The sequence below is a fragment of the Marmota flaviventris genome, chromosome 6 (genome assembly GCF_047511675.1).
Source record: "Marmota flaviventris isolate mMarFla1 chromosome 6, mMarFla1.hap1, whole genome shotgun sequence".
NCBI classification, from domain to species: Eukaryota; Metazoa; Chordata; class Mammalia; order Rodentia; family Sciuridae; genus Marmota; species Marmota flaviventris.
In genome coordinates, this window is record NC_092503.1 from 107,308,597 (window position 1) to 107,336,354 (window position 27,758).

Below are 27,758 nucleotides of genomic sequence, written 5' to 3' on the forward strand. Positions count from 1 at the left end.
AGGCTGAACAAGTCCAAGACCAAAACAAAACAAAACAAAAAAAAAATACTGGCAGGTTTGATACCTGGCAAAGGCCTTATTTCTGCTTCCAAGATGGCATATTGTATCCTCACGGCAGGAGAGATGGAAGGGACTATAGGGTAAAAGGGCCTAGTTGCTCCTCTGGTGGGGTCTTTGCCAGAGCCATTGACCATTCACCTGTCCGTATAGTCCTCAGTCATTTGGTTTCTGAATGCTTCATGGCCTTCGGTCTGCTTTCCCACATTCATGCCTTCAAGATTTCTATTGTTTTGTGATTTTAAAGTAGTTTTAGTTTAGTTTGGTTTTGTTTTTAATCAGGCCACAAATCTGTACCCATTTCCAGACAGATCTGTGTCTCCATCTTCTGAGTCTTGGCTCTCTATAGGCTCCCTGAGAAAGCAGTGGTGAAGAGATTCCAGAAAGCATCCAGGCTAGAAAAGCATAGTGTGTTACATTAATAAACTAATATTTCCTGAAACCTCCATCCATACCTTAACCACCATTAGTTTGATATTTTTTAGCTTAAAGGAAATTTTACTTGTGTTCAGTCAAAATAATATATTTCATTTTAAATAGCATCATGAGACTTTAAAAAATAATAATAATACAACTTTTTTTAACTTTTAATGGATTTATTTTTCTGGGTTTGTACATGGATTTTTTTAAAGTCACAGGAATGATGTTTACTGATTAATATTATTGATTTTTATACCTTTAAATGATAATACCACTAAAGAGCAATATTATGGAGTGTCTGAACACATCAATCTCCTTAGTGGGGATGGGGGTTGGGGAATGAATGTGGCAGCTGGGATTTTTGTTTCTATCAGAATTTGATCCAGAGTCTTGAGTGATGATTGAAGGGATCAAAGGATATATAATGTGGAGCATCACTGCCTTGCATTTTGCCACCTGTAATTAGATATGTTTCATTTTGTTCTGTACAACCGCCAAAAGGCAACTTGTCATGGTGATAAAAAGAAAAAGCAGTGAGGAGACACACTAGTGTCAAGGAGAAGTAAAGGCAAAAGCTTTTGAGGGAAATTAGGATCAAATTCAAAATGACTAGAATTACCTCCCAGAATTGTTTATGTCCCTCTTCCAGGCAGACTGGGCTCTCTTAAACATCAGATTTCAATATAACCATTTATTCAAGATTATTTATTTTTTGCATAGTTTTATTACTAAGATCATAATTATTTTCTGTGCTTACTTTTCTCATGCATATGGACAAGTATGCAATATGAACTGCTTCCGAAACTCCCTGGTTTGTAAATTCAGCCATTCTTTCTTTTATTCATGTATTCAATATCTGCATGACAGCCAAAAGGTCAATCCATATATTTTAAAAACATAGCTAAGTGACCATGAACAAGTTCCACAATATCTGAGTTTTAGTGTCCTTCTAGGGCAGAAATCCTCAGAGATTTGTTTTTAAATCACAATCAAGGATCCAACATGGCGGCCGGCAAGGAAGCAGCACTTTCAGTATCTCCACATTAACCGGATCAGAAACACCCATTAAAACAGCTACATTCTACCTACTGAGGAACTTCTAGCAAAATTCCGCTGAAAGGAGACCTGCCAGGAAGTAGTAAGTTATATTAGAGGTGACAGTTGGCCCCAGACAAGTGAATCTTGGCCGGCCGCGGGCGCAGAGGTCCAATCCTGCAGCCACCGCCCAACCGGCTCTGCAAGCGGCCACCGGCGGCCCGGGGCAGTGAGAAGGGTCCACGCCTGGCCCAGGAGACGGCTCCCGCCATCCTGGCTCTCCTGGCAGCCCCGCTCGCTCGGTGATCGGCCACCCCGCCCGCCCAGCTCTTAGCCACGAGGCCACTGCCTACCGGGTTCTACAAGCGGCCCCCGGCGGCCGGCCGGCGCGCCGAGAAGGGTCCCCGCCTGGCCGGGCAAACGGCCCCGCCCACCCGGCAAACGCCCCCCCCACCCGCCCTCCCGGCTCCGTTGGCGGCCCCGCCCCCGGCCAGCGCAGGCTCGGCTCTGCAGGCGGCCCCGGCGGCCCGCGCAGCGAGAAGGATCCCTGCCTGGCCTGGCAAACGGCCTGTGCCCTCCCGGCGCTGCTAACGCCCCGCCCACCCGGCAAACGGGGCCCCCGCCCTCCGGGCTCTGCTGGCACCCCGCCCGCGGCCACCACCCCAGGCTCTGCAGTCGGCCCCCAGCGGCCCTGCGCTTCCAGAAGGGTCCCCGCCCGGCAGACAGCCTGTGCCCTCCCAGCTCTGCTAACGGCCCCGCCCCCACTGCGAACGGCCCCGCCCACCCGGCAAACGGCTCCCCCCCTGAGACGGCGTGAAGGAAATCTAACCAAGCCTTTATGAAATAGCGAACTGGGAACTAAAACCAGAGATTGGGTCAGACCAGAGACAAGCCAGTTCCACCCCTCCCTTCGGACACTCCAGCAAGGAGGCAGGGGCCCGCCATTGCAGAGAGGGGAAGTCACCAAAGTTCGGCCAAAGAGATTCCTTCCCAGCGGAATCTACTTTGGCAGGTGTGTGACTCCCACCCGCATCAGATACAAACAACCGGGAAACTTCAAAATCTCTCCGTGGGCGTGACTGTAAGGGCCAAGGGACTCCCGACCCCCAACTCCCAATACTGCCAGTGACGTGGGCGTGACTGTAGGGGCGGAGGGAAGCAGAGAAGACTCCCCACCCCCAACTCCCCCAACTGCCAACTGAGAGGGCGTGACAGTAGGGGCGGAGGGAAACAGAGGACACTCCAGACCCCCAACTCCTCCTACTGCTAGCGGAGTGGTCGTGATTGTAGGGGCTGAGGGAAGCAGATGGGATCCTCGACCCCCAACTCCCATTACCACCAGTGGCGACACCAATGGTCTTAGCCGCCAGACTCCGAAGGTGTGCCCACCAAAGGGGTCAGGAAAAATTAAACTATTGACTCCCAGAACACAGCTCCACAGCACTGGGGCTTAGATGAATGACAGAGAGAGTGCTCAGTCATTAGGGAAATAGAGCACCCAGAGGTGCTGAAAGTGTAACCAAATCCTTGGAGAACCTCCTCCGGTGCACAGGACCTGGCTGGCTGGCAGGAGGAAGGGGAGGAGGGGCCGTAGAAGTGAAACGGCTCTGGACCAACAGGATTGAGAGACTCCCAGGAGCCGCCTTACAGGGATTGCTGTTGACACATTGAGGGCAAATCTCAGCCTGGAGGGCACAGCTTTGCCTACGGGAAGAGAAGAAAATGGATCTCTAAGACCTAATTTTATTTCTTATTTTATTTTATCTTTTCTCTCCCTTTTTCCCTCTTTCTCTCCCCTTCCAAGTTTTATTGTTCTTTCCATTCTCCTCTATGCTATCTAACTCCCCCTCCTTCTTACTTTTCAAGAGCACCTTCCTTTCCCTTCCCCCCAACTTTCATCCCAAGCATTACGTCCTCCATTTCGTGTAACTGTCTAAATGCAAACAGGTGAATGTTTCGAGGCTGTCTATAGTGCTCCTAAATACCTAGCTACTACCAACACCCTGATCCAATTGACGGTTAGCATCCCCCTTCAGTAGAGCAATCTTCTAAAGTAGCCAAGACATACTAACCCGTATACCTTCATAGCACCCAACATAAAGTCCTAAGAACAAAAAACAAATCACTATATGCATACAAAATCCGGAAGCCCTTTATAAATTGAATGAATCAGCTCTAAAGTACAATAAAGCCCAACATCTATAGGCATAATCTCCCACCACAAAGGAGAAACAACAGATATAAACAAAGCCAAAACAAATGTATAGGAGAAGGCAGTTACAAAGCAGTCAAATAGAGCTGGAAAGTAACGTGAACAACATGAAAAAACCAGGGAAAAAAGGAGTACAGATAATGCAGGACAACTTAAATCTACAGGAGGACCTAGAAGCATCAGAAACATGGACAGGGAAAGAAATCAAGGCATACCTAACTCAGATGGAACGGAATTTTAGAGAAGACATGAGACAGCAAATCCAAGAATTGAAAGTATATTTTGAAAACCAACTAAACAAACAAATACAAACTGCAAAGAACGAGCTTTACCAGGAGATAGAGATCTTAAAAAAAAACCAAACAGTGATTTTAGAAATGCAAGAAACCATAAACCAGATTAAAAATGCTAACGAGAATATTACAAATAGACTAGATCAAGTAGAAGTCAGAACATCAGATAATGAAGACAAAGTTTATCAACTTGAAAAGAATATAGTCAATACTGAAAAGATGCTTAAATCTCACGAGCAATCTATCCAAGAGATTTGGGATTTCATCAAAAAACCAAATTTGAGAGTCATTGGGATAGAAGAAGGCACAGAGATTCAAGCCAAAGGAATGGACAACCTATTGAATGAAATAATCCTAGAAAACTTCCCAGAGATGAAAGATGGAATGGATTGCCAAATCCTGGAAGCCTACAGGACCCCAAACATCCAAAACTGTAATAGGCCAACTCCAAGACATATAATTATGAAGATAGCCAACATACAGAACAAGGAGAGAATATTAAAAGCTACGAGGGAAAGGAGGCAGATTACATTCAGGGGTAAACCAATTAGGTTAACGGCTGATTTTTCATCACAGACTTTGAAAGCGAGAAGATCCTGGAACAATGTATTTCAAACGCTGAAAAATAATGGATTCCAACCAAGAATACTGTATCCAGCAAAATTAAGCTTCAGATTTGACAATGAAATTAAAATCTTTCACGATAAACAAAAGCTAAAAGATTTCGCAGCCAGAAAACCAGCACTGCAAAGCATTTTGGGCAAAATTCTACAAGAAGAGGAATGGAAAAACAGTGCCCAAAACCAACAGCGGGAGGTATCTCAGTAAAGGCGGAGGAAAACAACCAAAAAGTAAAAACTAGCCAAACTAAAATAAATAAATAAATAAACATGACTGGAAGTACAAATCATATTTCAATTGTAACCTTAAATGTTAATGGACTAAACTCACCAATCAAGAGACACAGGCTGGTAACCTGGATCAAAAAAACAAATCCAACAATATGCTGCCTTCAGGAGACTCATATGATAGGAAAAGACATACACAGGCTGAAGGTGAAAGGTTGGGAAAAATCATACCACTCACATGGCCCTCGGAAGCAAGCAGGAGTGGCCATACTCATATCGAATAAACTCAACTTCAAACCTAAGTTAATCAAAAGGGATAAAGAAGGACACTATATCCTGTTAAAAGGAACTATTCACCAACAAGACATAACAATTATCAATTTATATGCACCAAATAATGGTGCAGCAACATTCATAAAACAAACTCTCCTCAAGTTCAAAAGTCAAATTGACCACAACACAATAATTATGGGTGACTTCAACACACCGCTCTCGCCATTAGACAGATCCTCCAGACAAAAGCTGAATAAAGAAACTATAGAACTCAATGACACAATCAATAACCTAGACTTAACCGACATATATAGAATATATCAACCATCATCAAGTGGATACACGTTCTTCTCAGCAGCACATGGATCGTACTCAAAGATAGATCATATATTATGCCATAGGGCAACTCTTAGTAAATATAAAGGAGTGGAGATAATACCATGCACCATATCTGATCATAATGGAATGAAACTGGAAATCAATGAAAAAAGAAGGAAGGAAAAATCCTGCATCACATGGAAAATAAACAATATGTTACTGAATGATCAATGGGTTACAGAAGACATAAAGGAGGAAATCAAAAAATTCTTAGAGATAAACGACAATTCAGACACAACATACCGGAATCTATGGGACACAATGAAAGCAGTTTTAAGAGGGAAATTCATTTCCTGGAGTTCATTCCTCAAAAAAAGAAAAAACCAACAAATAAACGAACTCACACTACATCTCAAAACCCTAGAAAAGGAAGAGCAAAACAACAGCAAATATAGCAGAAGACAAGAAATAATTAAAATCAGAGCGGAAATCAACGAAATTGAAACAAAAAAAAACCATTGAAAAAATTGATAAAACTAAAAGTTGGTTCTTTGAAAAAATAAATAAGATCGACAGACCCTTAGCCATGCTAACGAAGAGAAGAAGAGAGAAAACTCAAATCACTAACATACGGGATGAAAAAGGCAATATCACAACAGACACTACAGAAATACAGAAGATAATTAGAAAGTATTTTGAAACCCTATATTCTAATAAAATAGAAGACAGTGAAGACATCGATAAATTTCTTAAGTCATATGAGCTGCCCAGATTGAGTCAGGAAGACACACACAATTTAAACAGACCAATAACAAAGGAAGAAATAGAAGAAGCCATCAAAAGACTACCAACCAAAAAAAGCCCTGGACCAGATGGGTATACAGCGGAGTTTTACAAAACCTTCAAAGAAGAATTAATACCAATACTTTTCAAGCTATTTCAAGAAATAGAAAAAGAAGGAGCTCTTCCAAATTCATTCTATGAGGCCAACATCACCCTGATCCCGAAACCAGACAAAGACACTTCAAAGAAAGAAAACTACAGACCAATATCTCTAATGAACATAGATGCAAAAATTCTCAATAAAATCCTGGCGAATCGAATACAAAAGCATATCAAAAAAATTGTGCACCATGATCAAGTAGGATTCATCCCTGGGATGCAAGGTTGGTTCAATATACGGAAATCAATAAATATTATTCACCACATCAATAGACTTAAAGATAAGAACCATATGATCGTCTCGATAGATGCAGAAAAAGCATTCGACAAAGTACAGCATCCTTTTATGTTCAAAACACTAGAAAAACTGGGGATAACAGGAACTTACCTCAACATTGTAAAAGCTATATATGCTAAGCCTCAGGCTAGCATCATTCTAAATGGAGAAAAACTGAAGGCATTCCCGCTAAAATCTGGAACAAGACAGGGATGCCCTCTCTCACCACTTCTATTTAATTTAGTCCTTGAAATACTAGCCAGAGCAATTAGACAAACAAGAGAAATTAAAGGCATAAAAATAGGAAAAGAAGAACTTAAAATATCACTATTTGCGGACGATATGATCCTATACTTAGAAGACCCAAAAGGGTCTACAAAGAAACTACTAGAACTGATAAATGAATTCAGCCAAGTGGCAGGATATAAAATCAACACGCATAAATCAAAGGCATTCCTGTATATCAGTAACAAAACTTCTGAAATGGAAATGAGGAAAACCACCCCATTCACAATATCCTCAAAAAAAATAAAATACTTGGGAATCAACCTAACAAAAGAGGTGAAAGATTTATACAATGAAAACTACAGAACCCTAAAGAGAGAGATAGAAGAAGATCTTAGAAGATGGAAAAATGTACCCTGTTCATGGATAGGCAGAACCAACATCATCAAAATGGCGATATTACCCAAAGTTCTCTACAGGTTCAATGCAATGCCAATCAAAATCCCAACGGCATTTCTGGTAGAAATAGATAAAGCTATCATGAAATTCATATGGAAAAACAAAAGACCCAGAATAGCAAAAGCAATTCTAAGCAGGAAGTGTGAATCGGGAGGTATAGCGATACCAGATTTCAAACTGTACTACAGAGCAATAGTAACAAAAACAGCATGGTACTGGTACCAAAACAGGAAGGTGGATCAATGGTACAGAATAGAGGACACAGAGACCAATCCACAAAATTACAACTTTCTTATATTTGATAAAGGCGCTAAAAGCATGCAATGGAGAAAGGATAGCATCTTCAACAAATGGTGCTGGGAAAACTGGAAATCCATATGCAACAAAATGAAGCTGAACCCCTTTCTCTCGCCATGCACAAAAGTAAATTCAAAATGGATCAAGGACCTAGATATCAAATCAGAGACTCTGCACCTGATAGAAGAAAAAGTGGGCTTCAATCTACACATTGTGGGGTCGGGCTCCAAATTCCTTAATAGGACGCCCATAGCACAAAAGTTAATAACTAGAATCAACAAATGGGACTTACTCAAACTAAAAAGTTTTTTCTCAGCAAGAGAAACAATAAGAGAGGTAAATAGGGAACCTACATCCTGGGAACAAATCTTTACTCCTCACACTTCAGATAGAGCCCTAATATCCAGAATATACAAAGAACTCAAAAAATTAAACAACAAGATAACAAACAACCCTATCAACAAATGGGCGAAGGACCTGAACAGACACTTCTCAGAGGAGGACATACAATCTATCAATAAGTACATGAAAAAATGCTCACCATCTCTAGCAGTCAGAGAAATGCAAATCAAAACCACCCTAAGATACCATCTCACTCCAGTAAGATTGGCAGCCATTATGAAGTCAAGCAACAATAAGTGCTGGCGAGGATGTGGGGAAAAGGGTACACTTGTACATTGCTGGTGGAACTGCAAACTGGTGCGGCCAATATGGAAAGCAGTATGGAGATTCCTAGGAAAGCTGGGAATGGAACCACCATTTGACCCAGCTATCACCCTTCTCGGTCTATTCCCTGAGGACCTTAAAAGAGCATACTATAGGGATACTGCCACATCAATGATCATGGCAGCACAATTCACAATAACTAGACTTTGGAATCAACCCAGATGCCCTTCAATAGATGAATGGATTAAAAAACTGTGGCATTTATACACAATGGAGTATTACGCAGCACTAAAAAATGACAAAATCATGGATTTTGCAGGGAAATGGATGGCATTAGAGCAGATTATGCTAAGTGAAGCTAGCCAATCCTTAAAAAACAAATGCCAAATGTCTTCCTTGATATAAAGAGAGCAACTAAGATCAGAACAGGGAAGAAGAGCATGAGGAAAAGATTAACATTAAACAGAGACGAGTGGGGGGAGAGAAAGGGAGAGAGAAGGGAAACTATGGAAATGGAAGGAGACCCTCATTGTTACACAAAATTACATATAAGAGTTTGTGAGGGGAAAGGGGAAAAAAAAAACAAGGGAGAGAATTAAACAACAGCAGATGGGGTAGAGAGGGAAGATGAGAGGGAAGGGGAGGGGGGATAGTAGGGGATAGGAAAGGTAGCAGAATACAACAGTCACTAATATGGTATTATGTAAAAATGTGGATGTGTAACCGATGTGATTCTGCAACTTGTATTTGGGGTAAAAAATGGGAGTTCATAACCCACTTGAATCAAATGTATGGAAGATGATATGTCATGAGCTGTGTAATGTTTTGAACAACCAATAAAAAAAAAATTAAAAAAAATAAATAAATAAATAAATAAATCACAATCAAGTGAGATAATATCATTAAATTTAGCTTTTATCTGATATATGACCTATCATAGTATCTGCTACTCAATACATGATAGCCATTATTCTTGATGCTATTTTAGAAACTTTGTTTTTGTTAAAAATATGTTCAGAATTCCAAAATAAATGACTGTATTTGGGATTAGAAACTTTTTGTGATTTCCAAACTGCCTTGTCCTGATTTCTATCAGTTGTGGAAATACAGGGAGAACAATTGAGATAATAATAGTAGATAGTAATTTTTTTCCAAATGACATGAAAGTTGTATGCAAAATCTCAATGAGGTTAATACCCTAGGGTTAGAGTGTTTCTAAATTTAAATAGTTCTGAAATTATTTAGTCATATAGGCTGTGACCAGCTTGAGCCCAGGATGTGCCCCATTTTTTCCTAATGCTGGCATGAAACCCAGCACAGAGTATGGAATAGAATTGTTGAGTCTTTGAAGATGTTGGCAGATTTTCTTTCTAAGTTTTCTAAGGATGATTAGGAACAAGCCATCTTAAATGATGTAGAGTCTTCGTTGATTCTCAGAGAGAAATAAAGATCACATTTTTATAAAGTACTGCCTATCTGAAGAATTAGTAGCTAGGGAAAGTACTGTTTCTGTGAGAAGAAAGGATGATTCATTGAGGCAGAGAGAGATGGAAGTCATCCCCTGGGAATGGACTGAAACATCAGCCTTTGGATCATTTCAACAATGATAAACCAGAGGAAGTGGGTTCAACCCAAGGGCAGAGACCATGAAGGCAGTTAACTTGGCCTACGCTTCTCATTCCATAGAAAAAGGGGTTGGGGGAAAATACAACATGTTGTTTCCTAAAATATTCCATATTTACAGGACACATTTAGTAGTAACAGTAACCTAGACTCAAAGAAGCAGTACATTCTGGAAACAGGACAGATCTTTAAAGACGTATCACATCTATGCATTTCCCTACCTCCCATCTCTGAGATTTGGGTCCTCTGCAACTATGAAATATGAGGCTTCTTGTGTTTTCCCAAGCATTGATAGAAATCAGTCTTCCTTTGTCCTTATCCATCCCAAATGCCTATTGTACTCATGCCTTTTATCATCCTCTCTCTAATTAATAAATTTATTCAACAAGTGTTTGAAATAAAGAAGCCTACAACAATGGTTAAGATGTAGTACCGATGATTAAAAAATAATGTGAATAATAAGACATACATATACGAGGAAGTTAAGATGTGCACAAGCTCAGGAAGAAAATAAGATTTTGCTATTTAAATTGATAAAAGCATTATGGTCTTCTAAGGAAATAGCACAAAGATGGATACTTATTTTATAAGATACCCAATTGGGTCATTCTGATGTGAAGGCTGAAATTCCCTGGGTATTTGCATGGGTGGAAGCAAAACAAGACAAGGGCTGAACTGCTGTGCATCGTGAAGTGAGAAAACATCACAATTTACACAGTAGTGAGAGAATGGGAGCCAGAAAAGAGGGAGAAGGAGGAAGATGTCAGGAGGCTCTGGACAGGAAGAAGAGCCCAGGAAGCACCATGTTGATGGAGGCTTGAGAACACTGGCCTGAAAATTTTCCTATGGAGTTGGGGTGTAGGGACTTTAGGACAAGGACATCCAATGACTCACTTAAGTGGTTTTTTGGACTGTTGATAAAATGACCATTTTTTTTCTTTTCTCAGACTTCATTAAATCTGTTCTATGCAATGACCTTTGCTAATGGAGCTTTGGGGAGATGGAGAATGTAGATTCAGCTGCAGGAGTCAAGATCAGTGCTGATGAATCATTCTGTGCTAGTTCTGTGGGCCCACTGGCTCAGGAGAACGTGACACTCTCATTGCCCCCTGTTGGAAAATCCCAGAGGAATGGAGGGTGGGAAGGCTAGGATCCCATGTTTTGCCCAATACAAGGGATAAGAACTCCAGCCATTTATTTTTCTATACTAATGGGAAGTCTGTGAACATTCATAAAGTTGCCTGTTGGGTGAATTCAATAAGTTAATCTATGTCAAGCACTTGGCATGTAGTAAGTGTTCCATGAATTTTGCAGGGGTAGAGGGTACCAGGGATTGAATCAGGGGCACTCAACCACTGAGCCACATCCCCAACTCTATTTTGTATTTTATTCAGAGACAGGGTCTGAGTTGCATAGCACTTTGCTTTTGCTGAAACTGGCTTTGAACTCACGATCCTCCTGCTTCTGCCTCCCTACCAGCTGGAATTACAAGTGTGCACCACCCTGCCCGCCCCATGAATTTCTGATATTATATTTTATAATTAAGTCATAGAAAGATAGTATATAAGACAGGGAAAGGCTACCAAAGTGATATAGACAATATGTGCTGTAGATATTTAGTGAGGGGAGAGAGTTCTTCCAGCATCATTTACTGGAAAAAGGTTTGTGGAGGAATTGAACTTTGTGCTGGGCACATGGACCTATTTGAGACTCTAATGGCCAACTTCAACTGGAAGGTCAGCTCCTTGCAAAAGAGGAAAGGAAAAGGCTTGTTGGAGGGAGCAAAGGCAATTCAGAGTCAAGGATAAGCACCAAAGAGCAGTAACTTTGGAAAGGTGGACTGGGCATAGGCTGGGATGGTTATCAATGACAACCCATGGAGTGAAGCCTCTTGGTAGGCAGTGGACATGTGCAGCTTAGGCATCATGGTAGGATTTGCAAGGAGAGTGTCACAAACATAGCAGTGCTTTATGGAAATTAAACTGGCAGCAGAGTGTTGTTAGATGGCAGGAAGGATGGGAGTCTAAGAGCAGAAAAGACTGAAAAGAATTTCCAGTAGTTCAGGCAGGAAGAGGAAAATTAAGGCATGGAGTGACAGCAGTGGATATGTAAGTACTGAGGCACATGGGAAAGAGCTGTCAAAGTGAGGATCAGCAGGACCTGGAATCCAACCTGGACCAGGGGAAAGGATGTGGGGCTAGGAAAACGAAGGAATTAAAACTAATGCACCACAGGTTTGAACCTGGCTGACTAACTGAATGGTGTTACCAAAACCACAACAAGGGATGTACTTTAGGATATGCTCTCATTTAAAGAGGAATGAAGAAGTGCCCAGTGGGGAGGAAGAAAATGGATAAAAGGTAGAGACTCCAAGTGATATAATGCTAAGACCAGAAAAGAGTTTCAAAAAAGAATAGCTTTACATGTTAAAAGCTTCAAGATGAAATATGAAAAAAAGCTCCTGTTTGCGCAAAGTCCTTGGTGACTCAAAAGAGGACCGCATAGGGAGACATTCGGAGAGGAGGAGAACAAGTGATTATGAATTGGGATTTTGAGAAGTTTTGGAGGCAAATGAAAGGGAAAAGACAGAATGGTAATCCAAGGGTAGGAAGAGGAGATAGAGAAAGTGAAAGGCCAAGGTCTCCTCAATGACCACTGGAGCCATTCTAGCATGGAGTAAAATGGGAAGCAGAGCCTTATATCAGATAATGTGGGGCTTTTCACAAGTAATACAATACAACGTTACGTCTGAAACAAGAACCAAAGAAAAGCTAAGAGAGATTTTAACTTTTTTTTGTGGAAAAAAGTGGCAGAATTCTTCCATGTTTTACGATGTCACCTATATAATAAGATTTCCTTATTATTGGCCAAAAAGGCATTTAAATACCAATCCCAGTGGAAACAATAACACAAAATTTATATATAACTGGTTGACAACAGGTTACTTTATCCATCCTTAAAACATCAAGTGACATGAATAAATACCAACAAAATTTGTTATTTTGACATAGATCCAAGACTTTTACTACAGGTAATTTTAGTTTGGAGAACATCACCTTGACAAAGTGCTTTCCTAAGCTTTACATTTAACTAAGTTTTACTTTTAAAGTATTTCAAATTTAGAATCCAGAGTGTACAGTTACAATAATAATCACAGGTCTGCATGGATTAACAAAACTCAAAGAATAGCTTTAAATATCTTATACATTTAGGAAACAGTGTTAATGATCAGAAATTGACTTAGTCATAATAAACAAATATAAGACAGGTCTTCAAATGACAGTGTGGCTCTTTCTATGTCAGACACAATGGTGGGATACTGTGATAGCAAAAATTGCTTTGCCTCAGTGATGAATACCCCCTGGCCAAATGGGGTCTCCTGTAAGATCTTAAAAGGGTAGACTATTTCTGTTCCCAGATCATAAACTGACAATTTTGGAACCTACTGCCACATGCTTGTGGCCAGCAGCCTAGAAGGCAGGGCAGAGGCCAGGTTCTCTTTGGCCATTTTTCTACAGCCCAAGCAGCTTTTCTGAGATTTTCTTTTCTTTTCTTTTTACGGCTAGTGTTGTTGACTACAGTGAGATGATCTGCTGCTGCCTGGGGCTAGGCTGAGAAACAGTGCTGGGAGTGCCAGCACTGGGTTAAGTAATTTAAATCTTTTAAATCCTTTCTTCTGGTGTCCTGCTATCCTTGAACACCAGAGGCACTGCCTTTTGGCACCTTTGACTTCCTGACAGTTTAGACCCCTTCTCATGCAGTTGCATAAATGTCTGTACAAACAGAATCTCTTTCATATACTTTACCCATGACAGACCAATTTCAATGTCAAAATTATATAATCATCCAGAAAAATCATCCAAAGGCCAGATTGTGTTAAAGTAAACCAACCTTCTGTCTGATGGGCTTATAACTAAGGGCCACTCATTCAGTCAAATCTCCCTGCTCAAGAGACTACCTGTCAGATCAACACAGCATGGTCCATGTCTTAAAGGGCCAGTAACAGATACAAAACACACAGATGAGAGAGGATCACCAAAACCAGGGCCAACAGATGGGAGCCTTTAAAACAGACAGACCTGCACGTTCCACTTTCTTTAACTTTGACAGACCAACTCCAACTGCAAGATAATAATCCAGAAAGCTATTCAGAAGCCAGATAATTACTGTGAAACATTATCTCACACAGGCTTATCCCTATAGATGGCTTTTCAACTAACTTTTCCTCTGACAGAACAACTCGAATTGCAAAATTGTACAACAACAACAACAACAACAAAAAAAAATACAGAGAAAGACAACCTGAGAGGATCCTCAAAACCGTGGCTAACAGATGAGAACTTTTAAATTGACCAGTCAAGATCTTTCCCAAGAGACTACCTATAGGATCAATGCAGTATTGGCCAAGGGGCAGTAACAGATACAAACAAAACAAAACACAGATAGACAACCAGAAGGAATTCCCAAACCCAAGGCCAACACACAGATGAGTACCTAGAACAGATCAGAAGGATCCCTAGGTTCTCGAGTACCAGTTAACCAAGACTCCTACACCAATGACTGCACAGATGTCCCCATAAAGAGAGATCAGGTGTTCCCATGAAGAGGAACCAGATGTGTGGAATCAAGGGTTGTGGCGTGAATATTGGGGGACTTACCAAATGGCCAAGGGTGTCACAACTTTACTGAGTTCAGTTTCCTTTTTATCAAAGTGGACCACGATGGAGCACTCTGTATCATTCAGAGAGAGAAGGCATGGAGTTCCCTGAAGCAGGCAGCTACTGGGATGGTCCCTCAGTCCCTCCCTTTACTCATAGGAATAGCTCCTCTGGTTTGACACAAGGCAAACTCATGTGTGTCCTAATTATCCTGAAGCTGGCTCTCAACAAGTTTGATGGCACCATGAATCCTCAGCATGGAAGTGGGGTTCCTTGGGGAGTCAGGCCTGCCCAAGAAAGCTGGAGTGGGGGCTTCTCTCAGGTCCCATCTGTGGTGCCAAATTGTTGCCTGCCAAGAGCTGTGTCTTTGTTCCTGATGCCAATTTAATAACAAGGACATGGTTTTGAGAAAAAGGAAAAAGAAGTGTTATTGCTTTGCTAGTAAAGGAAAAACACGGGGGACTCCTGTCCCAAAGGCTATGATTCTCTTGCTTCTGCTTTTATTCATTGTATTGTCTTTGGAATTCCATATAAATTTTAGAATTTTTTTTTCTAGTTCTTTGAATAATGCCACTGGTATTTTGATAGAGATTTCCTTGGGTATGATGGAAATTTTAACAATATTAATTATTCCAATCTATGAACATGAGAAGTCTTTCAATAATTTTGTGACTTCTTTAATTTTTTCTTTCTTTCTGCTTTTTTTTTTTTTTTTTTTAGAACCAGGGCCTTGTGATTATTAAGCACATTCTCCATCATTGAGCTATGCCCTCAGCTCCTTCTTTAATTTCTTTTAAAACTTTTTGTAGTTTTAATTCTAGAAGTCTTTCACTTCTAAAGATAATTTTATTTCTAGGTATTTTATTTTATTTTAGCTATTATAAATGAGATTTCTTTTTCAGCAAATTTATTATTGGTATATAGAAAAGGTATTAATTTTTATATATTGAATTTGTATCCTGTTACTTTACTGAATTCATAGCCTTTGAGAGTAGTCTTTAGGAATATATATATACACAAAATATATATTTTATATGTAATATATATAAAGCTTTATCATTTGCAAAAAGGAATAATGTGACTTCCTATTTGTATACCTATTATTCATGTTTCTTGTCTGATTGCTCTGGCTAAAATTTCTAATACTGTATTGAATAAGTAATGAGATTGGACACCTTTATATTATTCTTGATATCAGAGAAAATGCTTTGAGTTTTTCTCCATTCATTGTGACGTTGGCTGTAGGTTTGTCAAATATAACCTTTATTGTGTTGAGGTATGATCCTTCTATGCATAATTTGTTCAGGGATTTTATCATGAAGAGATGCTGAACTTTATTAAGTGCTTTTTTGCATTCATTAAGATGATTGCATGATTTTTATCCTTCACTCTGTTGATATGATGTTGACATTAATGGATTTGCATATGTTGCACCAGGCTTGTGTACCTGGGATGAAATCAATGGTGAATGATTATTTTTTGTACCAGGGATTGATTGAGTCCAGGGGCACTCAACTACTGAGCTTCATCCCCAGCCCGTTTTAGGTTATATTTTGTTTCAAGGTCTTGCTAAGTTGCTTAGAGCTTTGCTAAATTGCTGAGGCTGGCTTTGAACTTCACATACTTCTGCCTCAGCCTCCCAAGTCACTAGGATTACAGGTGTGCACCACTGAATCTGTCCTTGCTACTGATTTGTTTAAAATTTTTGCATGTATATTCATTAGAGATATTGGTCTATAGTTTTCTTTCTTTCTTTCTTTCTTTTAAATTGTGTCTTTGTCTGATTTTGGCAACAGGGTAATGCTGACCTCATAGAATGAGTTTAGGAGGGTTTCCTTCCTTTAAATTCTATGAAATAATTTCAGAAGAACTGGCATTTGTTGTCCTTTAAATATTTGGAGAAACTTAGCAGTGAAGCCGTCCAGTCTTCCTGATCAAAATGACTCCTGGCCACAGCAACCTGCAGATTCCCTGAGAGAGCCTTTTCCAAAGCAGGGCTACCGTGTAGATTTCAGGTTACTTATCTAATTGGGCTGCAAGTCTGCGTGAACTTGGACTTTACATTAACTACTATTGCCAACATCTGTACTGACAATTTTCTGGGGACTCTCTCTCTCTCTGATCCTTACTCCTGCCAAAGAGAGACTCCTTTCTCCCAGCTGTGTAGACAGGGTTTCTCTTTCTGTGCTATTATTCTAGGTGTCTGAGTTTCACAAGTTTTGATTATCCTCTTGCTGATCATCAGTGTTCTGCCACAGTCCCCTACCTTGAAATGCAGCTATACACCTGTTGCTTTGGTTCCTCTTTAGAGAGGACAAGGTGAGTGCTGGGCACCTCTATCTTGCAGTCTTGTCCTCCCATCATTTACTTTGATCATCAACATGTTTATTTTATTTGGTTTTTATTTTAATTACTCAGGGAACATAGACAATTAATCAAACTATTTAATAAAATGATTCTGCCATTTCAAATTCCTGAAACAACTGGCTATCAGTGTTGTATATCACCTGCCTTGTGTAAAAAGATAATTTTTTAGAAGATGAAATAATAACTGGTACAAATATGAAATAAACATGCAACAGAGAGTTTATCTAACTCATGAATTAATAAAGGGAGAGTATGATGTTAAAACTCCTCCAAAAGCAAATGTCAAAAGAGAAAACATATTTATACTTTATACACAGACAACTAGGAACCTGCTAGTAGATGCAAAACTAGATAACTTATTTTAATGCACTAAAATATAATGTTTGAAATAATAATTTATACGGACTGAAAGTCATTTATATCTCTACCAAACAAAATTGATTTGCATTTCTATGGAAAATAATCTTTTGTATCATTGTTACTTTCTGCATCTTTCAGGATTATAAAATAGACAAAGATAATTAAAAGCATACACTCCTATACATTCAGCTTCCATCAAAGGGTCTGCTAGACCCTGTGGACAGGATAATCCGTTGTTTATTTCCATTTCAAAGCCTAACATTTCCATTTCCAATAGAAGTAATACCCATAGACATCATGAAGAAAATTCAAATAACTGATTTAATAAATATGTCTGTTTTATTATAGATGATGTATGTATCAAACCTCAGTTCTGTTCACAAAACAAAATATTCAGAGTTACACATATTTGATTATAGAGGTGCACATGGGTCTCCATCATGGTACTGGTACTTCAATCGGGCAGACTTAAGTGGAGCTTCTCAGCCATGTACAGCCTTTATGAACACACAAAATGAACCCTTGATTCACAGGAACCAAGAGAAGGAATCAGAACATCTGCTGGGAACTTCTAATGGCACCCTGTTATGGAAGTGTTCAAAAACTGAGAAATGACAAATGATGCTGTGGCTTTAATGATGTTTTAAAGTTCAAGCAAAATGCAGATGCAAATTTCTGTGTTGTAACAGCAGCACTGTGATGTGTCCTGAGACCCCCTTCTGCACTTTGATTCATTGGGAGCTGGGACCGGTGCAGAGAGTCCATCAGGAAGTGCTGAGCCTGCCTTGGTGCAGGGCTTCTAGGTGAAATGCTGGCGGTCCATGCTGCTTTTCCCCCTCCCCATTACCTCATTGTTTTCTAACCTTTGCCCACCCCGTGTTTCTTCCTGCCTCTCCTGCCTTTATTCCCCTTCCCCTTCTTCTACCCCTATTTTTTCCTTTTCCCTTTTCACTCTTCCATTTGATATTTCCTTCTTTCTCCTTCTCTTCTCACCTCCAACAACTTGACATTTCCTTCACCCTTACTACTGTCAGTCCTCTTTCTTGTGGGCATGGCTGAGGCTTCATTTTCTGAACGGAGCCCATCACCTACTCTTAACAGTTTACATGAGACAAGTAATGCACAGTAAGTGACAAATGGTGGCATCTTAGCAAATATTAAAACAATGTCCCCTGTGAAGTTGCTGTGCTTTGTCAGCCAGAGCTTAAGCTATAAAACCCTAACAACAAATGTGTGTTTTCGTATTTTTTTTCTTTCCTCTAAAGTTCATAGGTGACTGTAATTAACAATGTTCCTCCTACTAAGCCTGAATTTACACAAATCAAACACTTCTGGGCCTTGGGTCTGCGGCTATAACACTGAAACAGATTCAGTCCAAGACCTCATGGAGTGACAGCCGGTGAGGCAGAGGGACAAACAGGCTTCCTGGCTTTGAGTGTGATGAGAGAGATAACTATGATTTGCTAGGGAAGAATGCTAAAGGGGCCCAGAAATCAGAAAATGCATTCTGGAAGATGTAAGAGTCAAACGACTGAGTGCTGGGGTTAGGGAACATTCTTCATTCATAAATGGGGAAGGAGGAACTGTGAAGGGGATTGAAGAAAGGACATGTGGAGGGGTACCTTGAGGTGAAGAAAGAAAGGCTATCTCGTGTCTTGTTAAAGTATTTGGCTTTTATCCTTAAGCTAATAGAAGATTCTAAGCATGGAACTCTTAATCATGAAGACAGCTCTTGACAGAGATTACCCTGGCTGCTGGGAGGACCATAGACTGGAGGTGAGTCATTGACAAGGACCAACTGGAGTGATTTTAAGTCAGTGATGCATTTGCAGGCTATGCCATAGTTCAGCACCCCCACCCCACCCCCACCACTTTGCATCAGTCCCCAAATACATTGATCATTACCCAATAGACCAAAACGGAGATAGTCCAGGTCACTTGACAACTCAGTCTGTTAAAGTCAATGCACCCCAGGATCCCTTCTTTTTCCTGTGCCCATAACTGGCTTCATGGGTACACATGCTGCACAGTTGCACAAAGACCTGTGCTCAGCAGGGCCCCACCCTTTGTTTAATGCCCTGTTGTTCCATCTTGCAATTTTAAATTTCTGAATGAGTGATCTTGCATATTCATTTTATACCAAGACCTAAAAATTATGTAGAGGGTTCTACTTCCAGCAATCTGTGAATAGTAGCCATCCAATAATTCTTTAAACCCTAAGTAAAATGGCCCCAGGAATATGTTGTTGTTTTTTTCCAAGATTAGGAGCAGCATATCTAGACTTCCCAAAGACAGAGCAGAGAGGGTCTCTCCTGAGGCATGGGGGAGCTGATTTCTTCAGCCTATTCTCACCTGCCTCTTACCAGCTGCTCTGTAAAACCACATCTGGACCATAGCCAGAATATGCTTAAGTTCTGTGGAAGAGGATGAGGGCATTCTTGACTTTTGCAGAGTTAAACACTTGGAGAAACTTCAGGAAGAAAGCACTTGGGGAAAGGTAAAGCTAGCTGGCCGTCAGCTCCCTGCCTGTTCCCCCTGCTTATTCTCATTTTCATGGTTCTCAGCATGTTTATTCTCTTCTTTGCAGTGGTCAAAGAACAAGTTTAAATTTCTTATTTCCTCTAGGGAGCCTAGAGAGAGGCATGAGGCACCAAATACAGGAAGTCATGTGGAGAGGATCTCTTATTTATTACAGTCCCCATATTACTTCCCTTCTCCCAGCCTCCGCCCCCACCTCCAGCCACACTGTGTCTCCTTGCTCTTTCCTGCAGCAGAGAGCAGAAGGCAGTTCACCTCTGCTCTCCGAGGTCTGGAATCCTGCAAGCCCTGAGTATCTGAAGGCTGGTCTTGTGAAACTTACATCCTTCTCTGGTTGTGTGATTGAATGGGGCGCTCTTAAGTTTCATCTCAACTAAAGGGTTTGGGGAAGATCTCCAGCACAGGACTGCATTTCAAAAGCCTAAAAAGCCCAGAAGAGAAAGGTAGGCACCTGCACAATTTTGCTTTGTCGTGTTGAATGTGAATCAAGCTGCTCTGAGCTAGTTGTGAATATCCAATGTAGCCCTTTCAGTTGGCTTTGCGTTTTCAAGCTATGTATCCTGTGGAGATTTGCTGATTTATGTGAATGTGAAGGAAAATAGTGAAAAGGAGATGAAATTTGGGTTTTTTGAATCTGTACATCTTTGGGTAAAGAATACCAACCAACATAGTACAAAGAGAAGCCAATTTTTACTTTCTTTGGAGGGCAAAATCTCATTAGGAATTGTATTTTTGGTTTCTACAAAAGGGGTAAAAGTTTGCCAACTCCTTTTTTAATAATATAGAATCCTACTATGATTTTTAAAATTAATTTCTGAGCTTTTTAGTTAAAAATGTATTAAAATTGAAAGAGGATTTGGTAATAGAAATTTTAAAAAGGTGTTTCCCATTGGGGGTACCTATGAGTTATAAGTAAAATAAAAGCACTTTGTTCAGGGATATGGTGGACTTTCACATTATTTTCCACAATTTTCTGTGAAATAGTTGTTCTCCTCAAGGTTTCCTGAAATTTGTTATAAGTAATGGCTGAGAAATCTGATTTTATTTATTCTGTTGTGTTAATTGATTGTAAAGATAGTACCCATCCTTTATCTGGCTGCTCTTTTTTGGCAACTGTTTGTTTGAGGTGATTTGTTAGCTGAGACCTAGAGAAAAGTCAACACGTATTCCAATAACACTAGGTATTGTTTTGGATTTTGGGAGGAATGGCCTTATGATTTTATTTTTATTTCATTTTATCCTCATAACCAGCTTTTCCTCTGGGAGAAATATTTTATACCGACCTCATAGAATATCAGCCAATTATACCTATCCTGCAGTCCATTTTCCATGTCCTACAGAGTTCTTGGGAAAATGCAGTTTAGATCTTGTCACTTTTCTCAGTGAAATACGTCATTGTATTCCATTGTTTACAGACACGTACCTAACCTGTAGTCAGGGGACCCACTGCTTCATGTGTTGCTTGGGAGCTTGTTGTCCCCAGACTTACAGGATGTGCATTTTACCCAGATTCCTGGGTGATCAAGCACTGACTTGAGGGAGGGTAGATGAGACTTTCAAGGCCTGTTTCTTCTGTTCTGCCAGCATCAGCTCTCACCACCTGAATCTTCCAACTGTACTGAATGCTTCCATTTTCCCAGCAAGGGAGCGCTCTACTGCCTTCCCATGTCTGGGCATGCTGTTCTCCCTGCCTGGATACCTCCATTCATTTATCTTCTCCACCCAATTACCCATTACAGCCTGATTTGTACCCTCATTACCCTTTATCCACTGCCTGCTGAGCACCCTCCAGGTCTGTGATTTTATGGCACTTGGTAAAATACTTCTGTCATAGCCCTTAGTACATTAAATGATAGTTGCTGTATTTATTCTCTTCCTCGAGGAGTTATTGGTCTCTTATTTCTGAATCTGTGGCACTTGTCACAATGCCTGGCACATAGCTTGTGCTCAGTCAATGTTACTTGAATTCATGAATGAATGAACGAATGTGTACCTTGCCTGAAGAACCTGAATTGATTATCAGAACGAGATCTATGTGTTTCTAGGAGCTTCCTGATCCCTATAACATTTGCTCTCACTTTTTTTCTCTGAGGCTTTGTCAGATTATTTACCCACCAAATATTTTGAGTACCTGTGATGTGCCATACCTTTTAGAATCTATTTCTCCGTGTTTTTGTGGGTAGCCTCTCTCTCTCTCTTTGGGTGATTTCCCATCAGTGTTCCCTTTCTTCACCACTCCAAGTCAGGGATTAGCTTTTCAGCAAATAAATATTGTGCACTTTGCCCATGCTAGGCAGATTCCTGTGTGCTAGGATTGTGACAGCAAATGACACAGATGTGGTTCCTGCTCCATGCAACTCCCCATGTGGAAGACATTTTATCATCCTCTACCCTGCTTTTCCTTAATGAAAACCCAAAGAAGCCTGCCCTCTAATAAGTGTTGATGCATCCAAGTAAAGACATCAGAAGCAAAGTAGGAAAAGTTGAGCTGTGCTCTGGGACTCTGAGTTTGCTCTGGTACCTACAATTCTCTTGCCAGGTGACTGTAGGTGAATCCACAAACTTTCCCAAACCTCGATTTTTTTTTTTCAAGTAGTAAACAAGACAGAGCTACAGGGGAAAGAAGCCCTTGACTTCATGGAGTGCACAGAGCAGAAACTCTGCTTTTCTAGGGAACCTCTGCTTTCATGCAGCATGATAATATAAAGACAATTCTCTGAAGTTCTCTGTGTCAGAGCAGCAAAGAGTCTCAGGGAAGTTATTTCATTACTATGCTCATGTACTCAGCTATAGATATTAATGTTGTCCTTTGGTACATTTCCCCAGAGCACAGTGTGACAATGATTCCTCGGGAGCATGTCCTGTGACATAGAGGAATCTCCTAGCTATTAATTTGGGGGCTTGAAGTGGGGAAGCTGAATGGGGAGGCAGTACCATCCTTAAGCAGCCTCTGCTTTTGGAAAGCAGACAGAAAGAAAGGAATTGGCTTTACCTAGTGGTGCAGGAAAATGTGGAAGCCTGTAGACACAGAACCAGTCCTATTATGTTGATCCTCACCGTAGCACAGGGCTCCCTTTCTGACTACATGTGGGATTTTCCTCTTTTTTTTCCCTAAGGATTTGTGTATTAGCCAGATTTTGCCAGGGATCAAAGGTTGGGGCAGAGCATAGTATCATTTTCCCCAAGCCTTGTGCTCCTGTAGGGTGCGTAGATTACTGGGAGACCAATACTTGCTTTTTTATTCTCCAGGTCCAACCTGCAGGCCTAGGCAGAAATTAACAGCTTAGGTAGTCTCAAGTGACCACTTTGGTTCTCTTCAACTCTTTCCTCACTCCTCCATCTTCTGAAGCTTCCAGATGAAATACCTCCTGGACATCTAGAATTTTTCTTTCTTGCTTCCTGCTGTGTATCCATCTTGTTATCTCCATACCTCCTGCATGACCACATTGGGTGGCAATGTGGTCATTCAGCAGCACTTGCTTGCTAGTCATTTCCTAATTGTTCAAATTCCCACTAATCTCTATTAATGAGCACAAGTTGTAGCAACAAAAGAGACATTAACTGGCATGGAGGGGGCATTTAGTGGAATGCAACAGATCTCAGACTGTATCTGAGACCAAACTTGACTATCATCAGCTCAAAATTTTTCTTTTAACCAGAGGTACATGGTGGATTAGAAAGAGACAGACTTAGTTTTAAATTCCCCATTGGCTACTTCCTTAAGTAAGCAATTGTACTCACTACCTCTTAGTTTTTATTTCTGGAAATATTTGCTAATACATAGCCCTCAAAGTGCAGATAAGATTGGTTAGTGAAACTGCATAATACATTACTTCAAGAAATAGATCTTAAGAGAGGAGGCTTACCAAGATGATGAAAATGAGAAGAAATATCACCTGCAGAAAGAATACTTGCAAGAACATTCAGGGGACATTTGAAGAAAGAAGTAAGTCTTGCAGCACATGAAGGCTGCTTTCAAATATTCAAAGGTGGCTTTGAGTGGGAAAAGACAAGGCCACCAGATCAATGAATGGAAATGATAGTGTAACAGATTTCAGCGGCATGTGCAGAAGGATTTACCCACCATCAGAATGCTCTAGAACCAGGAGAGCTGCCTTGTGGCATGGTGAACGTCCTGTCCCGGGCAAAGTTCCATCACCCTGGAAGACCAGAGACCGGGGTGTTCCCAAGCAATGCCTGTGCTGGGTGTGGTCTGGAGGATGACCTCAAAGGTCTTTTCCCGCTACCCATAGTCTCCTGATGTCAGTGAATTAGCCCAAGCCATCAAATAAAGGGGGGGGGAACCTCACCATACTAGAGTAGAGTGAGGGGGGGGGGTGACTTTCTGCTAGTTAGTCCTACTTTTCTGCTGCAGTAATTTTAAAATAAGATCCTTGTAACAACAATGGAGTAGGTTGGACTTCCAGGAAAGAGAGAAAATGAAATGAGAATAATGAGGAGGGAAAAGTTCATTCCAAACCACTCTTCTTGGGTTACTCTCCAACTTGATTGTGGGTTACTCCTTGTGCTGCAAAGACATTTCTATTTGATGGAAAATTGCTGTGTTTTGGTACATTTTCAGAAGTACCAAGCAGAAATGGGTATCAGCAAATGCCACTGTTTGTCAAATCGAAATAAAGCCTTGATTTATTATATTCTCTCGGTTTACCTAGGCTTGCTTTCTTAAAAACAACAATATTAAAACAATCTCTTTGAAATATAATCAACTGTGCAGGGCAAAAATCACAGAAACCCTTGCAGACCAGTGTGTTTATTTTTAGATGCACATCAGCCTACCCAGCATAGCAAAGCAACTGTCTCATGTCCAAAGCATGGCCCTGGGAATTTCCTCTAACAAGGCTGTGTTTCCGCCCATTGTTGCAGTACAAAGGGCAGAAGGAGGCCGGAGTGGAGGCTCATGTCAACCCCGCCTAGAGTGAAATCTGGGACCTGTCATCCCCTTAGTCCCTGTGATTCTGAATGCAGCTATGGGGATGTGGGGTAGTCAAGATAGAAGTCTCGATTCTGGGCAGATGCAAATGAGTATACATGGATGATTATTTCATCTAAAAATATCTCAGAAACTAGTGATGGCAATTTAAAAACAAAGGCTCTGCTTTCTATTTGTAGTCAAGTATCTAACCCTGGTGCTATGAAGTGGATTCTTGTATACTCCTGAAACAGGAACACCATTTGAGGATGCTGAGTTGGATTGCAATTAACAAAGCAGTTTTAAATAAAAGTCATAAAAGCACACACAGTAAAAACAAAAGTCATAAAAGCAAACACAGCTCCAATAAATGCACACACACACACACACACATACATACTTGTTCTTTGTAAGAGCAATTATCAGATCCCTGAATTACCCAGAATTTTGCTATTATTGTAGTCATTTACTGATTTTTTATTTAGTCGTCTACAAAATGGGTAAAACAGATTTCCCATCGTAATAGTTTTGGAAGGTATAAGGTACAATGCTACAAGTAATCAAATCCAAACTGGACTTGACTTAAGGTTTTGTAATTTGGTACTAATATGCTGTAAGTTCCTGGCAAGAAATCTCTGTTAAAATATTTAGCATTACTCTTCCAGTTTTTGTTTATTTCTTTTTTTGCTACTGCCATAAAAGAACTGGCAGAGCCTTCATGTCTTTGTCAAGCTCTCTCCACTCCCAAGGAAAGTCACTGCTTTGTTACTCAAAGTTGCAATGTGCCAGGTTGTGTTTTGGGGTCTCAGGGAGATGCAGAGGGTCTCAGGTCTGCCCTGACCCATGTTGAGTCTGCAATCTGCATTCCAGCAGCTCCAGCTCCAGCTCCTGCACAATCAAAGGTTCAAGGAGCAAGGGGGACCTGCACGTACAGATGCCATCAGGGAAGGATTGTTGGGCTTTGCCAGCAGGTGGAAGTCCAGGCCACCTCCAGGATTCCAGATGCAGGAAAGCGTTTTCTAACCCTTTGGTGAGAATGCAAGCATCTTAGTAAAAATGCCTCTATGGATTGTTTTGTTTGCAAGTGTTTATTATCAGACACCCCTCAGGGGTTCACGGGGCAGTTTGAGAATGTCCACAGTGAGGCCTGGGAATTTCCTTCCACAAAGGCTGTGCTTCCTCTCTTTGTTATTCCTCAAAGAACATGTTGAGGCATTACTAGAGATCCTTACTTAACCCTTTCTCTTGCTCTGGGCTCTTACAACTCCATCACAGAAAAATTACACTGCCAGCTGGCTAAGAAGCAAAAAGATTTTTGGAATTCAGTCGTGTGTGTGTACCTGCAGATGTGCAGGTACCTGTGTATGTCTGTGTGTGTGTGCGCGCATGCGCAGAGGAAATAGGCAATAAGGAATAAACATTTCATTTAAAAAGTTTTTCACTCAGTGTGATAACATGCACTTACTCATTGATCAGACCAGATAAAACACCTACCTTCTTTGCCACAATCTGCATTCCTACTACAAATGCTGACTCAATTTCAGTTCCCTTTCTCCAAGGCAGGACCCTTGTAGTATTATAGTTGCTTTTCCCCTTTAGCATTTGCTTATTGGCTAAAACAGGGACACGAGGAGTTGGAATATCTATCAATCAACCAAGAATTTTTTATTGAGACTAAATGTTACTAAGCACTGAGGGAATGCAGAAGCCCTACCTCAGAAAAATTCCAGAGCCTGTGATATAATTATACATATATCCAGATACAAACTTTTGTGCATTATGAGGGTGCAAAGAAGTGAGGAAATAGTGTGGGTTAAGGACAGGAAGGATTAGAAAAGAGAAATGATCCCTTATCCATCCCTGGACTCTTTGATTATCTCCAGGGACATTTTCATGGTGTCTTCACTGTCCCCAACCCTCCAAGTACCAGCACAGGATAGTGCCCACATGCACGCCCAAACATCCACACCTTGCTCTCAGGAGAGGGATTTACTGTCTTGAAGGAACTCCCTTGGCCTTGTCACACCAATTCCATGCTAGTTTCAGCCTGAACACTCATCTCTTGGCCGTCCTCTCCTGCCCCAAATTAAACATCCAGAACTTCACCCTCAGCCACTCCTTCCCTCCCAGTGGCTTCAGTATATTCCCTTTCGTTGACATAGAATTATGCTCAGGTGCTTCACATCTTAAGATAATAGAAGCTGCTCTTCCCATCCCATGTTCCTCTTTAGCTGCTCTTCCACCTGCCTTTCCCCTCACAGAATTCTTGAATCATGCATGTTTGTGTCTTCATCTCATCACCAACCATTCACTCCATTCTGTGCCCCTGATCCTGGGTGTACCTTAGTGACCACCCATGTCAAGATTCTCTCTGACCATTATGCCCTCAAATCCATCCAGTTCATCATCAACAGCATCTGTCACCATTGACTACTGAGTCCCCTGGTCTTGTCACTGTCTCCTGGGATGTCACAGACTTCTTTCTCGCCTTCCTTCTTCTCCTTTGGCTGTGACTTCTTGGTTTTCTATGCAGGTTCCTTTCCCTCTGCTTTCCCTTCAACTTCCTGATGACCTTGACCTGGCCAACTTCTCTTCTCCATCTCACTGTGGCCCTGCTGAAGTACATTCCTCTGCCTAAAATTTTCTTTTTTACCTTCTGTCAGGTTAACTATTCTCCAAAGCCTACTTTAAATGTCACCGGCTTCTTTTTGACACATCTCCCCATCTCTGTGCAGAACTGGCCTCTGTTCTAGGTGTCTTGTGGCACTTTTCCCCCACATCACTTCCAGTGCTTTTGGTTCAAACCTCAGGGCAAGTTCTCAGGTGCTTCTTTCCAAGGACAGAATGCCATCAAATTCATGTCTTTATTCCTAGTCCCTGGCATTATACCTGGCACATTAGGTTTTCATTAAATGTTTGATCATTAGGAATGCAAACGTGTCATTTCACAAATGACTTAA

The 27,758-nt window shown here is 40.9% G+C and overlaps 1 protein-coding gene across 5 annotated transcripts in view; it reads left to right on the forward strand.

Moving 5' to 3' along the window:
- The first annotated feature begins 20,071 nt into the window (after positions 1 to 20,071).
- Adgrf5 (adhesion G protein-coupled receptor F5) overlaps positions 20,072 to 27,758 on the forward strand; it is an 88,410-nt gene continuing 80,723 nt past the window's right edge. For 3 of the 5 annotated variants that reach the window (XM_071613333.1, XM_071613331.1, XM_071613334.1), the window contains exon 1: positions 20,072 to 20,311. The gene's annotated coding sequence lies outside the window, so the exon portion shown is untranslated. The remainder of the gene's footprint in view (positions 20,312 to 27,758) is intronic. The other 2 variants (XM_071613335.1, XM_027938288.2) reach the window with 1 other exon arrangement.